Source organism: Pantherophis guttatus, chromosome 2, assembly GCF_059756535.1.
Source record: "Pantherophis guttatus breed Tessera chromosome 2, ASM5975653v1, whole genome shotgun sequence".
NCBI lineage: Eukaryota > Metazoa > Chordata > Lepidosauria > Squamata > Colubridae > Pantherophis > Pantherophis guttatus.
In genome coordinates, this window is record NC_142064.1 from 213648498 (window position 1) to 213663373 (window position 14876).

The following is a 14876-nucleotide window of genomic DNA, read 5'->3' on the forward strand; positions in this document are numbered from 1 at the left end:
AGATCTATCTTCAAATGCTTGTATATTTTTCTTCTATCCAAACTATATAATAGACTGAGGGAGCCTTAGTACAGAAGGCCTGTTTTCCCTCTGTCTGCTGTTAATTTGATCTCAGGACTTTTTCCTTTTATTGAGTGAGAAGCAACTGTCATGTTATCAATACATAATTCATCAACTCCCTTTCCCAGACTGAACACTAGCAAGTCAGAGCTGCTGTGGATGTACTGTACTATTAAGGTCTTCTAATACTACCAGAGTAACTTCAGAATGGGCAAGCACTATCCATCACCCCTGCATCACAGCTCCTGCTAGTTCAGCTGGTTGAAGCTATAACCAGAGGGCCCTACTTCTTGATGTGCCAGTGTGCGGGCCAGAGGTTCTGGCAACCATAACTCATGCCCTTAGCACCACCTGCTTAGCCTACTGTAATGTGCTGTACTTGGGATCCCCTTAAAGAATATATGAAAACTGCAGTTGGTTCATCATCATGCATCAGCCTGCACACTTTCAGGTTGCTAGCATTAGGAGCACATAATACTAGTTTTGTGGACCCTGTATTGGTTGCCAATTAGTTTTTGGGTCCAATATAAGGTATTTCTTTTGACCTATAAATATCTTCATGACCACCTTCTCCAGCCAGTTTTGGCCCAACCAGCTAGATTTACCAGGGAGAGAGCTCTGCAAATGCCATACTTTCAGGCGGTTGAACATGTGAGGCAAGGAGGAAGCCTCCCTGTGGAACTCAGGCTTTGCCGTTCTTTTGAAGGCTGGATTGTTTTCGAGAGAGCTTTCCCTTGTTTTGTGTTGTTTCAATTTAACTTGATGCTGCCATCTTTTTAATCTCTTTATTGTTGTAGTGCTGTTAGGCTATTATTTTCGTATTGTATATTCTTTTTTTCTATGTGAGCTGCCAAGAGTCATTTTGAATGTGGCAGCATAGACAAATATTGAACAAACAAACAATGAATAAAGCTCTCCCCAGAAGCTATTGGACCATCTTCCCTTTTTGGAGAGCTTATTGAAAAGATGGAGTAGCTACTTTTCTGTCTAATTGCTATCCCAAACTCTCTTAACTAAACCTCTTCCTAACTCTTCAATCAGCTACTAACTCTAAGGAGTAGTTCTTCCATTTTGTACAGATTTATTAAGTCTCCAAACATTTCTAGTTACAGACAGTCTAGCTTTATTTTGGTTATATCCAAATTCAGAACCAAAATTGAACTTACTTTACTCCTTGCATTAATGCAAAAACATAAATAGAATTATAGGATATGATAGGATAGCATCAAGATCACATGAAGTGTTAATACCCCTTTATAATGACTTGGTAAGGCCACACTTGGAATACTGCACTCAGTTTGGGTTGCCACGATGTAAAAAAGATGTTGAGACTCTAGAAAGACTGCAGAGAAGAGCAACAGAGATGATTACGGGACTAAAGGCTAAAACATATGAAGAATGGTTGCAGGAACTGGGTATGTCTAATTTAATGAAAAGAAGGACTAGGGGAGACATGATAGCAGTGTTCCAATATCTCAGGGGCTGCCACAAAGAAGAGGGAGTCAAGCTATTCTCCAAAGCACCTGAAGGCAGGACAAGAAGCAATGGGTGGAAACTAATCAAGGAGAGAAGCAACTTAGAACTAAGGAGAAATTTCCTGATAGTTAGAACAATTAATTGGTGGAACAACTTGCCTCCAGAAGTTGTGAATTCTCCAACACTGGACATTTTTAAGAACAGATTGAATAGCCATTTGTCTGAAAAGCTATAGAGTTTCCTGCCTGGAGGTTGGACTAGAAGACCTGCAAGGTCCCTTACAACTCTGTTATTCTATTCTATTCTATTCTATTCTATTCTATTCTATTCTATTCTAGTCTAGTCTAGTCTAGTCTAGTCTAGTCTAGTCTAGTCTAGTCTAGTCTAGTCTAGTCTAGTCTAGTCTAGTCTAGTCTTCAGTTCTACAAACAGAAGAGTAATTTTACACAATACTAACCTTTGAACTGAATGTGCTAGAATCTCTAGTTGTGTGCACGACAACCATTTTCCATAAAATTTTTACAGTCCACCTTTACCTTTGGCAAGGATGCTCAGCCAGCTGCCCTACAAACTGTATCCCTTCCGGCAACTTGAATTCTCCTTGCTAGCTCTTCTATATCCTTGTCTTTGCCAGTTGTTAGATGCGCTTCCTGATCTGCTTCTCAGGAGCTACTGAAGATGGAACACTTTAGAAGAGGGTTGAATTGAACAGTTTGTTATCATCGCTTTAATTCCTCTCATGTTGAATTGCTTATATTCCTCTAATTATTGGTATTGATATGGTTTTGTTGTTGTTTACTATCACTTACTGTACTGTCTCCTTGTCTTGTTGTAACTCTGATTATCTGTTGTTTTATTTTATTTACATTGGTTGTGAATATTGTTTTCTAAACTGATCTAAGTCTATATTGATGCAGCAATAAACAATAGAATAAATGAACCGATGTTCTAAGGTAGCATGAACAATTTTTACTGGGGAGGGAATGAAGGCTGTAATGCATTGGTCACATTACACATATGGGTGAAGTTGCATTTGCACAAGGATCTTTTAGGGTTTTCTTTGTTTATCTGTGCAGTTCCCATGTTAGGGCTTGTAGAATTATGTATGCCCTGTGATGGAATGGTATGAAATACTGGTTATAAATGTTCCTGGCTGCAGATTGCCAAGTCCAATTTTAGTCCTACTAGTAATTATTCCTGTTACAGATTATCATGAAGCCGCTAAATTGGACTGTGTGTTTTTTTCAAATGCCAAGACAACATAAATTTACATTTATACATTTACTTTAGCTTTGCATGATTTTCTAGAACAAAAATAATGTCTATGAAAAATGATTTCATCTGGATGTAAAAGAGAGGAATGTCTGGCGATGCAGCTAATCATGCATATGCATGTTCATGGGGAATAAAAAGTGCCTTTCAGTGTGCAAAGTCATTCTGCACATGTTGCAAATGAAAAGAAAAACAGGGAAGAAAATAAACTGGCAAGAACAAGCCAAGTGTCACTTTGGAAATTAATTGAAGAAATTCTGTACGAAACATCAGAAGACAAATAGCTTAGAATGCTGGGCATAACCGTTTTATGGAAGACTTAATAAATGGGAAAGGGAAAATATGCCTCCAGCTAATTAAAAGCATGATGAAACTAATCTGTCTAGGAGGCCATTCTCAGATAGCGACTGTAGGTTTCTTCCAACAATGGTACATCTTCTTGAAAAAAAAATGTGTGTGTGTGTCTGTGTGTGTCTGTTCTCAGTACACAGAGAACATTTTATCATTCAAAGATTAAAGGCTTCCTTATTTAATTCCAATTAGGAAGCTAAAGGCTTAATTTTTACATTCTCCACTGATTGTTCGAAGCACTAACACATTATAATTTGAATGACACTAAATACAGCCTAGTGCCTCCATTCTAGCATAATGTCCTGACACCAGCAAGAACATGCTTGGCTGACATGACGTCCTTCTCCTTATCTCCTTGCCAAAAAAGAGAAGAAAGCAGAAGTTCCAATCTTTAGAAAGGATTACTAAAAATGTCTTTGGGCCTCCTGGAATGCAGAGGATGGCTCCAAAATTGAAATATGTTGTGAGAGTATTTTTCCCATCTTTTAAGTGTTGAGTAAGCTCTCTAGCACTTACTCAACCCCAGGGAAGTAGCAGCTATTATTTGCAGGGTTTCTGCACAATGTAATGATGCTTTTATTCTGATGCATTAGTTGTTGCTTTCTTCTGAAGCAAACAACAACAGCTGAAGCAAAATCGCTGCAGGAATGGTTTCTTTGAGATTATATAATCTTTTTGTTAGTGATAAAAAAAAAACAACCTCCAGCTAAATCAAATACTCCAGATATGACAGCCCCACAACAGGACAAGTAAGCTATTCAATTCAAGTTTACATGAGCGGTATTCTCAAACGGCATATTTGGGACACTGATTTTCAAATCAGCCTAAGTCTGTTTCCGAGCTTTGCAAGCATGGGGAGGCTTTTCAGCTGGAGGTATGCCAGCCGCCTTTCATCTATCAGAGTCTTGAAAAATTTCAGAAGGTTTTCATGTTCCCCAGGCTGGATGCACTTCCTTCTGCTATTTTGTTGGAGTGCAACAAAATATTCCTGTGCCTCAGTGTCATTGAGGAAGAGCTTGGTGGAATCCAGGAGGCTCATGTTCTTTGATTACTTTTTACAAGGCCTTTAGACAATGGTTATTTATCCTATCTTGAAAAAAAATCCTTGGCAGAAAGCATGACCTCTACTTGTTCCTCCACTTGTTTGACCATTACTCAGTTGTATCCTTTTGGACTGGCCAATTTGGTGCTCTGATATGGAGTATCCATTTCTCCTTGTGCTTAGAAATTTTATATTAATTTTCCTTCTTTTTAAACCTATACATCTGCATTTTTTAGTCCCTTCTGATGGCTGGCCTTATGACCACAATAAAGATTTGATTTGATTATTATACAGGAAGAATTTACTTTTTTATTTCTTCATTCATACCCCAACAGTATAGCAATACTAGCAGCTATTGTAATATCCATTCTCCAAAGGTCCACACAAATGAGTGTATCAATAGAAGAGAATATTTGTCGCTCAGAGTTGAATTGTGGGTCCTTTGTGCATTCTAAGCTTAGTTTGGTTTCTTGCAGATGTTTCATTACCAAACTAGGCAACATCATCAGTGCTAGATGTCAGTGGGGTTTGTATCAGGGGTGGGTTCTACTCAGTGGTGGGATTCAAGTAATTTAACAACTGGTTCTCTGCCCTAATGATTTCTTCCAACAACCAGTTTGCCAAACTGCTCGGAAAGTTAACAACCGGTTCTCCCGAAGTAGTGCGAACGGGCTGAATCCCACTACTGGTTCTACTTACCTTTACCACCGGTTTGCAATGGGATCATGCTTCTACGCATGCACAGAAGCTTCTGCGCATGGCCGGATCACTGATGCTGACATCTAGGGCAGTGGGTGGGGCCTCCCGCCGGTTTTACTGTCGGTTCTTGCGAACCAGTCCAAACCGGGGGCAACCCACCACTGGTTTGTATCCATTCCGAGCATAACAGTGTCAATAGACATTGGTAGCAATTGGAGATTGAAAATACCATTCAGTAAAGCTCCATATGACAGATAATCTGGCAACTCCTTCTTTCTTTGTTGGATTGCAGCCATATAAAGTTGCAAGGAAAGAGACTTTTGAAGTTGTAGACCAGCTGGGTGGAAGCTGTAATGTTTAAGTTCCATATGTCAAACAAGATCTTTGATGCCTGCTTAGAGCTGAAGTTTTCAGGATATTGTATGCTCCTCCAATGATCAGCTATGCAAGCAAAGCTAGATATATCCAGAATGCAACAGGAACAAGAATCTATTACATGCAGCCATGCAACTTTCTATTCAAGTAAGTTACAGGTATATTGTAACTGCTTTTTTTTTAGCCCAAATTAGCACACCACCTGTTGGATACTGAATGCAGCAAAAAAGAAAAAACAACATACTTCACCCATAATTAAGATTCCTCTGTAACCTTTTTTTTCTTGAATCTGAAAAAAAGTAACATACGCTGTGCTAAGAGACAAATATTATCTATTAGATATAACTCAGTGACAGTAATTATAGCTACAGCATTTATTAACTACATAGTTTGGAACAGCAGCATTTTTAGCTTTTGAGATGCCCAAAATATTAGAACAGCTGGTTAAATCTAAACTAAGATTATTCTATTAGTTTCTATAGATATTTGTTATGAATAAATCGATTTGGTATGCAGATGTTAAGATTCCTATATTACCAAGCAATGGAAAAGTACCTTAACTCTTATATCTAGAGTGTCAATGGACCTTAAAATACAAACTGTACAAAAAATAATATTTAGAATGTATTGGACTTCATTCTATCTGCATAGAAAAGGATTGTCTAGGATAGCATTTTGCTGGAGATATAATAAGGACAATGCTTTTTTGAAACACATGCTTTTACAATGTCCTATACTTACTGACTTTTAGAGGAAAGTAGTAGACTCTATAAATTTTCGTTATATACTATAAGGGCTCAATCAATGGATTAAAATGCCAAATCCAATCTAAATATCTGATTGATTGTATAATCAAGCATAATAATTCTTATTATTATAATGAAGAATAACGTAACTATCAAATGTCCTCTGGTAATGTTCCACTTTTCATGCCATCTGGAATACTACCAAAGAAGGGACAATATAATGTATAAAGGAAAGCTGTTCCATACGATCAGGGCCATAAGCAAGATATAATGTCTCAGAAGTGGGGAATAACCAACCTGAATTATCCAGGGCCAATCTTAAGGGTCATCTGGCTGGAAGAGGCAGTCCAAAAGCAATTTTCCCTTTTCCTACTAACCCTAGTAACCTACTACTAACCTATCTACTAACCCTAGTTCAGGAGTATATGAGATGGTTCAGCTTACCTGAAGGACAACAGGTTGGGGAAAGCTAACCTGAGAAATATGGAAGGAAATATTGGCACTGTTACCCTTTTGCTTCCCCCCACCCCCACATTAGACAGAATACCTTTCGGAAAAATCATGTTATTTTCCCATAGAAGTCAACCAGAATATTTTTTACTTGTATACTCTTATAGTGTGCCATAGTCTCCTAGAGTAACAAAAGGGAAAAAGGCATTTATTACCAATTGTTTGCTTAGATTCCTGTGCTTTTAGGCATGCTGGCTGGGGAATTCTGGGAGTCCAAGTCCACATATCTTAAAATTATCAAGTTTGAAAAACACCAGGATATAGGAACTAGAACTGTGGGCTGCCGAGTTTTATAACTGATGTGCAGAAAAGTTACTTTTGGTGCAAGTAGAGGAACTGCTTTCTAAAAATTCTGCCCTCAACTTTTCTTCCTATTATTACTATCAGTTTTCTTCCAGATGAGTTTACATTCTTTGATTGCCCTTTAAGTCTAGCAAAATGGAAGGGAATCATTGCTGTGTCACATAAAGCAAATCATTGTGAACAATATTTTTTCTGTTTCCTTCTCTGTCCCTCTCCCATGGGGGGGGGGAGGAATTCACAGAAGCCTTCAGGAGATTGAATTTGAGGCTAATTCCACTGTCATCTTTGCACCTCAGAACAAACAACCTGCCATTGGCATTAACAGTCTGATCAGATCTGATGTTGCAGAGGTGCAAGTCCAGAGACATGCTTTACACGGGGAACAGAAGAGTCATTGTACTCACCCATCTTGAAAGGCATCTGTTTTCAAAGTGACTTAAGTTTGGGTTGCTGCAGGGTAGAAACAGGGCTTGTGTTTCACCTCTTTGTGTATTTGTTTTTCCTTTTCGGTGTCTTTTTTAAAAAATCTAACAAAGAATGAAAGTGAAAGGCATTTTCAAGCTTCCCACACAAAGTTATGTATAAAAATAACAAAGGCAGGATTTTTTGAAAAATCTTTAAAAATATTGCCTGTAGACCACTATAATCTATGCCTTCAACCACCTGAGATCATAAAAGTCAAATCCACTTAAATCAAATCATAGCAACATTAGATACTTGGAATTATATATCACATTTGAGATTACTGGGTTCTCGTCTTATTATTCTAGCTTCTTTCTCTTACTGCTGCAGGATCTAGGTAGACCTGAAGAAGAAGGTCAAACCCTGCCCTTTTGGATATCCTATTGTTTGCTTCTGTCAAAAACTTGGGTGAATGTGATGACCAGAGAAGTTGACACAACCTCTGCTAAATGTTTTCTATTATAGTGCCAAGTTCTAAATATCCTACTGGAGGATGATGAAATAAATTAGGAAATTATCGGAATACAAGGGAGATCATACAGATCTCTTACTGGCTCATTGTGACATATTTGTGAGATACTTCATGGATAAAAAAATAATTGTTCTTATCAATACCTAAGATTTGGCATTTTGATCTGTAAAGATTCAGGGCCCCTTCTGGTCAGTTTTAGAAAGGATGTAGACAAGATGCTTAGTAGAGATGCTGATAGGTTCCAGAGGGAGCTTGGGCCAATTCCTGAAACTCTGGCTCATGACTCGGCTGAAGATCTGGTGGCTGCCTGGGATAGGACGGCCGCCAGTGCTCTGGACCGAGTCGTGTCTTTGCGGCCTCTGACCCGACGCCGAACCTGCCCGGCCCCTTGGTTTTCCAAGGAGCTGAGGGAGATGAAGCGCCGGAAAAGATGCCTAGAGAGCGGTTGGAGGGCTAGTCGCTCCGAATCCGACCGAACACTAGTTAGGTCTCATATTAAGACCTATCTAGTGGCAATAAAAGCGGCAAAGCGTAACCACTTTTCCTCTCTTATTGCATCGGCAGATAACCGCCAAGCTGCCTTGTTTAGGGTGACTCACTCCCTCCTACATCAGGGAGCGCGGGAAGACCCCTTGCAAGGGCAGGCTGAGGATTTTGCACAGTATCTGCACGATAAAATCGCTCAGATTCGGGAAGGCTTGGACTCTGACTGGGTAGATCCTGGCAGGGTGACTGAGGCTGGTCTTGAGAATGTTACCTGGGATGAGTTCGACCCTGTGACTCCTGAGGACGTGGACAGGATCCTGGGGAGGTTAAACGCAACCACATGTTTATTGGACCCATGCCCCTCCTGGCTGGTACTGGCCACTCGGAAGGTAACACGAGGCTGGCTCCAGAGGATTATAAATGCTTCTCTGAGAGAGGGTTTCTTCCCTCCCGCCTTGAAAGAGGCGGTGGTGAGGCCCCTCCTCAAGAAGCCTTCTCTGGACCCGGCCGTTTTGGCAAACTACCGTCCGGTCTCCAACCTTCGCTTTGTTGCGAAGGTTGTGGAGAGTGTGGTTGCGCGACAGCTCCCACAGTACCTGGATGAAACCATCTATCTAGATCCATGCCAGTCCGGCTTCAGGCCTGGGTACAGCACGGAGACGGCATTGGTCTCATTGGTGGATGATCTCTGGAGGGCTCAGGACAGGGGTTGTTGCTCTGTTCTTGTCCTGTTAGACCTCTCAGCGGCTTTTGATACCATCAACCATGGTATCATGCTGCGCCGGCTGGAGGGATTGGGGGTGGGAGGCACCGTGTTGCAGTGGTTCTCCTCCTATCTCTTTGACTGGTCGCAGTCTGTGTTGGCAGGGGGGCAGAGGTCGACCTCGAGGCGCCTTGCTTGCGGGGTGCCGCAGGGGTCTGTCCTCTCACCGCTCCTGTTCAACATTTATGTGAAGCCGCTGGGTGAGATCGTCCGTGGTTTTGGGGTGCGATACCATCTGTACGCTGATGACACTCAACTGTACATCTCCATCCCAGACCACCCCAATGATGCCCTCAAAGTGATGTCCCAGTGTCTGGAGGCCGTGCGGGTGTGGATGGGGAGGAACAGGCTTCGGCTCAACCCTTCCAAGACCGAGTGGCTGTGGATGCCGGCGTCCCGGTATAGCCAGCTGGTGCCATCGCTGGCTATTGGGGGCGAGTCACTGACCCCCACAGAGGGGGCTCGCAACTTGGGCGTCCTCCTGGACACACGGCTGTCTTTAGAAGAGCATATGACGGCCGTGGCCAGGGGGGCTTTTTATCAGGTTCGCCTGATACGCCAGTTGCGCCCCTTTCTGGATCGGGACTCCTTGTGCACAGTCACTCATGCCTTGGTCACGTCACGCCTGGACTACTGCAATGCTCTCTACATGGGGCTCCCCCTGAGGAGCACCCGGAGGCTCCAGCTGGTGCAGAATGCGGCCGCGCGGGTGATAATGGGAGCGACGTGGCGCTCCCACGTAAAACCTCTCCTGCGCGAGCTGCATTGGCTCCCGGTGGTCTTCTGGGTGCACTTTAAGGTGTTGGTTCTCATCTTTAAAGCGCTCCATGGCTTAGGGCCAGGGTATTTGCGAGACCACCTGCTGCTACCGATAACCTCTCACCGGCTAATACGCTCTCACAGAGAGGGCCTCCTCAGGGTGCCGTCGGTCAGGCAATGTTGGCTGGCGGCCCCCAGGGGGAGAGCCTTCTCTGTGGGGGCACCCGCCCTGTGGAATGAGCTGCCTCCTGGAATACGATTGATCCCGGACCTCCGGACCTTCCGTAAAGCCCTGAAGATGTTTTTATTCCATCAAGCCGGCCTAGCCTAAATGGTTTTTAATTGGGATTTTAAATTTTATGGATTTGGGGGTTTTAAATTGGGAAGCTAGTGATTTAATTCTTTTTAATTATCTTAACTTTTGTATTTGTATGTTTTTTAATTTTGGCTGTTCACCGCCCTGAGTCCCTTCTGGGAGAAGGGCGGTATACAAATTAAATTAATAAATAAAAAATAAATAAAAAATAGAGTTCAGGAATAGATTTTCTGTCTTAAATTTACAGTTGATATGAAACAGTTTTCAAGATCCATTTAATTGGGGTATGGACCTTTTGGTAGAAAATGTTTTGATCACTCTGTTGTAATTTTTCCTGGGGCAGAAAAGGGGAGTGTGACCCCACTGAATACTATCAGCCATGATATTCTTCTGGAGAGATTCTCTAAATTCAGAGTGGGTAGAACAGCATTCACCAGAAGATGGTGCTGGAGGACCTCTGTTCAATTCTACAGAGATGACCCAAATGCACTTTTGCTGCTTTTAAATCCATCTCTATCACAAGAGGCAGAAATGTTCTCTGTGCAAGAAGGTGCCTTTTACCAATTTAGGCTGGCATGTCAGCATTAATACTACTTGGATAGAGCTAACTCTCTAACGTCATGTTTAAATTACTTCAAGCCTTTAACATAACCTTGAGCTGCCCTTGAAGATAATCTGGAAATTGCAGTTAGTATAAAATATTGCAGCAAAACTCCTGACTGGAGTTGGGCATTATGACTGCATTATATGACCAACATTTTACACAGACCATTTTTGTCATCTTTGGTGGGTCCCAGTTCACTTCCAGGCTCAATTCCAGAAGCTGTGAAGCTTCCTTGACTGGGATCTCAGTGTCTGTATTAATGCTTCCTCCCATTTACCTAGTACAAGTAGGTGGTCTAAGGTCCTCTTGAGACACACTCTGGGTGTCTTCCCATATTAAAGATGGCTACTTTGGTACCATCCAGTCTGCAAGACTGAAAAAGAAGCTATACCCTTAATAAATATCCCATTGCACTTGGAAACATATAGTAGTACAGGATCCAAACTGAGTTGGTCACTGGGACCAGCTTGGAAGACTAAATTTCTGGCCCTGGTGACCGACCCAGATTGGATCCTGCAACATTATCCTGGGACTCATATTTTTGGCTTCATTTGTGACCTGTAATCGTGACATTTCTTCCAGGTATAGAGTAGAAAACACTGGCTTGGTGGGAAATGAGTTGAAACATCTAGGAATGTCTTCAGTCACAGCTATCTGTTGTTTTGCCAGGAAATAGACACACAGATACAGGAAAATAAGTATTCAAGAGACCAGTGCCTGAGAAAGTCAGAGCCTATTTCCCTTTAAGAAAGTTGAAGAACAGATAAAGTTGAGCTTGAAAAAGCCCCCTAATGGAAATGGTACATAAAACTGAACAAAATGAAAAAAACCTGTGAAGATACTCCTCTTGACTGACTTCAGGTCAATACCTGAAAAAAATTGAAGACAAGGTGAACAGTGTCAAAACTTCACAATATCTTCAGATTGAATCCATCAGGAAAGAACAAAGGGGTTAAGATTAGCAGCACAAGAACAAGAACTAGGAACAAATGCCACAATAATTATTTTTGGAAAAAAAACATAGTGGAACTAATTGTAGATTATGTAAACAGAAAGACAAGAGTGTGGCAGAATTGCCTAGACAGATTGAAGACAAAAACAATACATTGAAAGTTATGTAAAATGTATGGATTTGATGCGCCCAATATTGATATGACTATAATACTGATAATGCTCCAGGATGACCATAAAAATGCTGTGGGATTTCTGAATTCAGAAAGACCAAAATTTAGAGCAAATGCATTGGATATAACATTAGTCTTTTAAAAAGCAAGTTTACTTACAGAAGTGCAGGATCAAATGATGGCAGAGTACTCCAGATGTATCTGGAAAAGATTGTAAAATATCAGGATTTAGCATCTGAAATGCAGATATTATGGAACAAGCCAGCAAACCATTTACCTGCCTACTGGGAAGGAAGGGAAAGGAAGGGAGAAAGATTTATGATGCTCCCTGACAGCTTCCTTTTCTCCAAGGAAACTCAATGGACAAGCCAGTAGGAAGTCAAAACTTGCTCCCATTCTCACTGGGGTTTTTTGGTTTTTGGTTTGTTTTTTGCCTACCCATGGTCTTTCTGTTTCTTTGTTTAGGTAAGGAAATATCTCTGAAATGATGACCCAATGGAGACACATTTCTAGTGTATTAAGAAAAGCTAGATTTAAAACTGGAGGAAGAAATATCAATAATTTGTATTATGCTGATTACACTACCCTGATAGCTGAAAATACAATAGATCTGCAAGCTCTAATGATAAAAGTCAACGAACACAGTGGAAAAAAATGGGACTAACATTAATTGTAAATAAGTCCAAACTAGTTACAACAGGTAGAACAACCAGTCTTAGAGTTGGCAATAATATTTGAAGGTATCAAAATGGTAGATAGTTTCTGCTTTTTAGGTCAAATATCAACAGTAAAGGAACAAGTGGTCAAGAAATTAGCTTCAAACTAGCACTTGATAGAGCATTCATGAAGCCCTTGGGAAATATAGTTAAATCCTGTGAAGTGTCTATACCCATTTATTTTCTTATTATTTTATATTTTATTTTATTTTATTTTATTTTATTTTATTTTATTTTATTTTATTTTATTTTATTTTATTATTTTTATACCGCCCTACTCCCGAAGGTCTCAGGGCGGTGAACAGCCACAAGATAAAAAATACATCATACAAAAGTTAAAAACCAATTTAAAAGTACATTAAATAATTTTGGCCCAAAAACGAATTTAAAAATTCGTTTTATAAATTTTATAAAACTTAAAAGCAAATTAAAAGGGAGAGTCAAGCCAGACCAGCCTGCTGGAATAAAAATGTTTTGAGGGCGCAGCAGAAAGTGCGTAAATCTGGGATCCTCTGTATCTCCGGGGGGAGCTCATTCCAGATGACAGGTGCCCCCACAGAGAAGGCTCTCCCCCTGGGGGCCACCAGTCGACACTGTTTGGCCGACGGCACCCTCAGGAGCCCCTCTCTATGGGAACGTACTGGTTGGTGAGAGGCTACTGGTGGCAGAAGGCGGTCTCGTAAGTATCCTGGTCCTAAGCCATGGAGCGCTCTAAAGGTGGTGACCAAAACCTTGAAGTGCACCCGGAAGACCACCGGGAGCCAGTGCAGCTCATGCAGGAGGGGAGTCACATGGGACCGATGTAACCACCCGCGCAGCTGCATTCTGGACCAGCTGGAGCCTCCGGGTGCTCCTCAAGGGGAGCCCCATGTAGAGAGCATTACAGTAGTCCAGGCATGAGGTGACGAGGGCATGAGTGACTGTATGTAACGAGTCCCGATCCAAAAAGGGACGCAACTGGTGAATCAGGCGGACCTGATAAAAAGTCCTCCCGGCCACAGCTGTCAAATGCTCTTCTAAAGACAGCCGTGAGTCCAGGAGGACACCCATGTTGCGAGCCCTATCCGTGGGGGCCAATGACTCGCCCCCACTAGTCAGTTATGGCACCAACTGACTATATCAGGATGTCGGAAACCACAGCCACTCGATCTTGGATGGGTTGAGTCTGAGTCTGTTTCTCCCCATCCAGATCCGCATGACCTCCAGGCACCGGAACATCACTTCAAGGGCATTATTGGGGTGATCCGGGGTGGAAATGTATAGCTGAGTATCATCAGCATACTGGTGATACTTCACCCCGAAACCACGGATGATCTCGCCCAGCAGCTTCACATAAATGTTGAACAGAAGGGGCAAGAGGACCGATCCTTGTGGCACCCCACATGCAAGGGGCCTCGGGGTCAACCTCTGCCCCCCTGTCAACACAGACTGCAACTGGTTGGAGAGAAAGGAGGAGAACCACCACAACACGGTGCCTCCCACCCCCAACCCTTCCAGCCAGTGCAGCATGATACCATGGTCGATGATATCAAAAGCCGCTGAGAGGTCTAACAGGACCAGAACCGAGTAGCAACCCCTGTCCCGAGCCCTCCAGAGATCATCAACCAATGCGACCAATACCCATAAAGATCAGAATCATGAAAACCATGGTGTTCGGTATGACACCCTATGGAAGTGAAAGTTTGATTTTGAAAGCGCAGGATAGGAAGAGTATCAACACTTTTGAATGTTGGCGTTGGAGACAACTCTTGAGAATACCATGGACAGCCAAGAAAGGCCTAATGCTTGGAAAAGTGGAGGAAAGATTAGAAGAGGATGACTAGCAACAAGGTGGAGAGGCTCAGCTACAGTGCTGGTGTGAACACTACTGGAACATCCAAAAGACCAGGTTAGAGATAGATTGACTTGAAGGAACTATCACTTTTACCTTGCTATGAACTTAATTTGTCTAGCTGTTGCTTTATTCCCATTCTATTGTTGGAATGCAGAGAATAATAATGGTATATTTACCATTAAGACTGATTGAGGCTCAGCTAAGCAAGTGGCAGGATCAGCAAAATCAATCCTTATCAGGGATTTCAACATAAATATTATCTTTCCCTAGTTTGTTTCTCCATTGGTCACTTCATTTTGTATCCTTATGACTCCAGTTTGTCAAATAACTCAAAACTTAAAAGTAATCTAGTGGCAAATCTTAGAGCTGACTGAAAATATTTTATAAATTTGTTTAGATAGGCAAAGGGCTAGTTAAATCTGAGAATTTTGTCCTCAATGGGAAAGGAAGGATAGAGCACTTTTAACAGATTCCCAGCTGAAAGACTATACATCAAGATGCTCTGC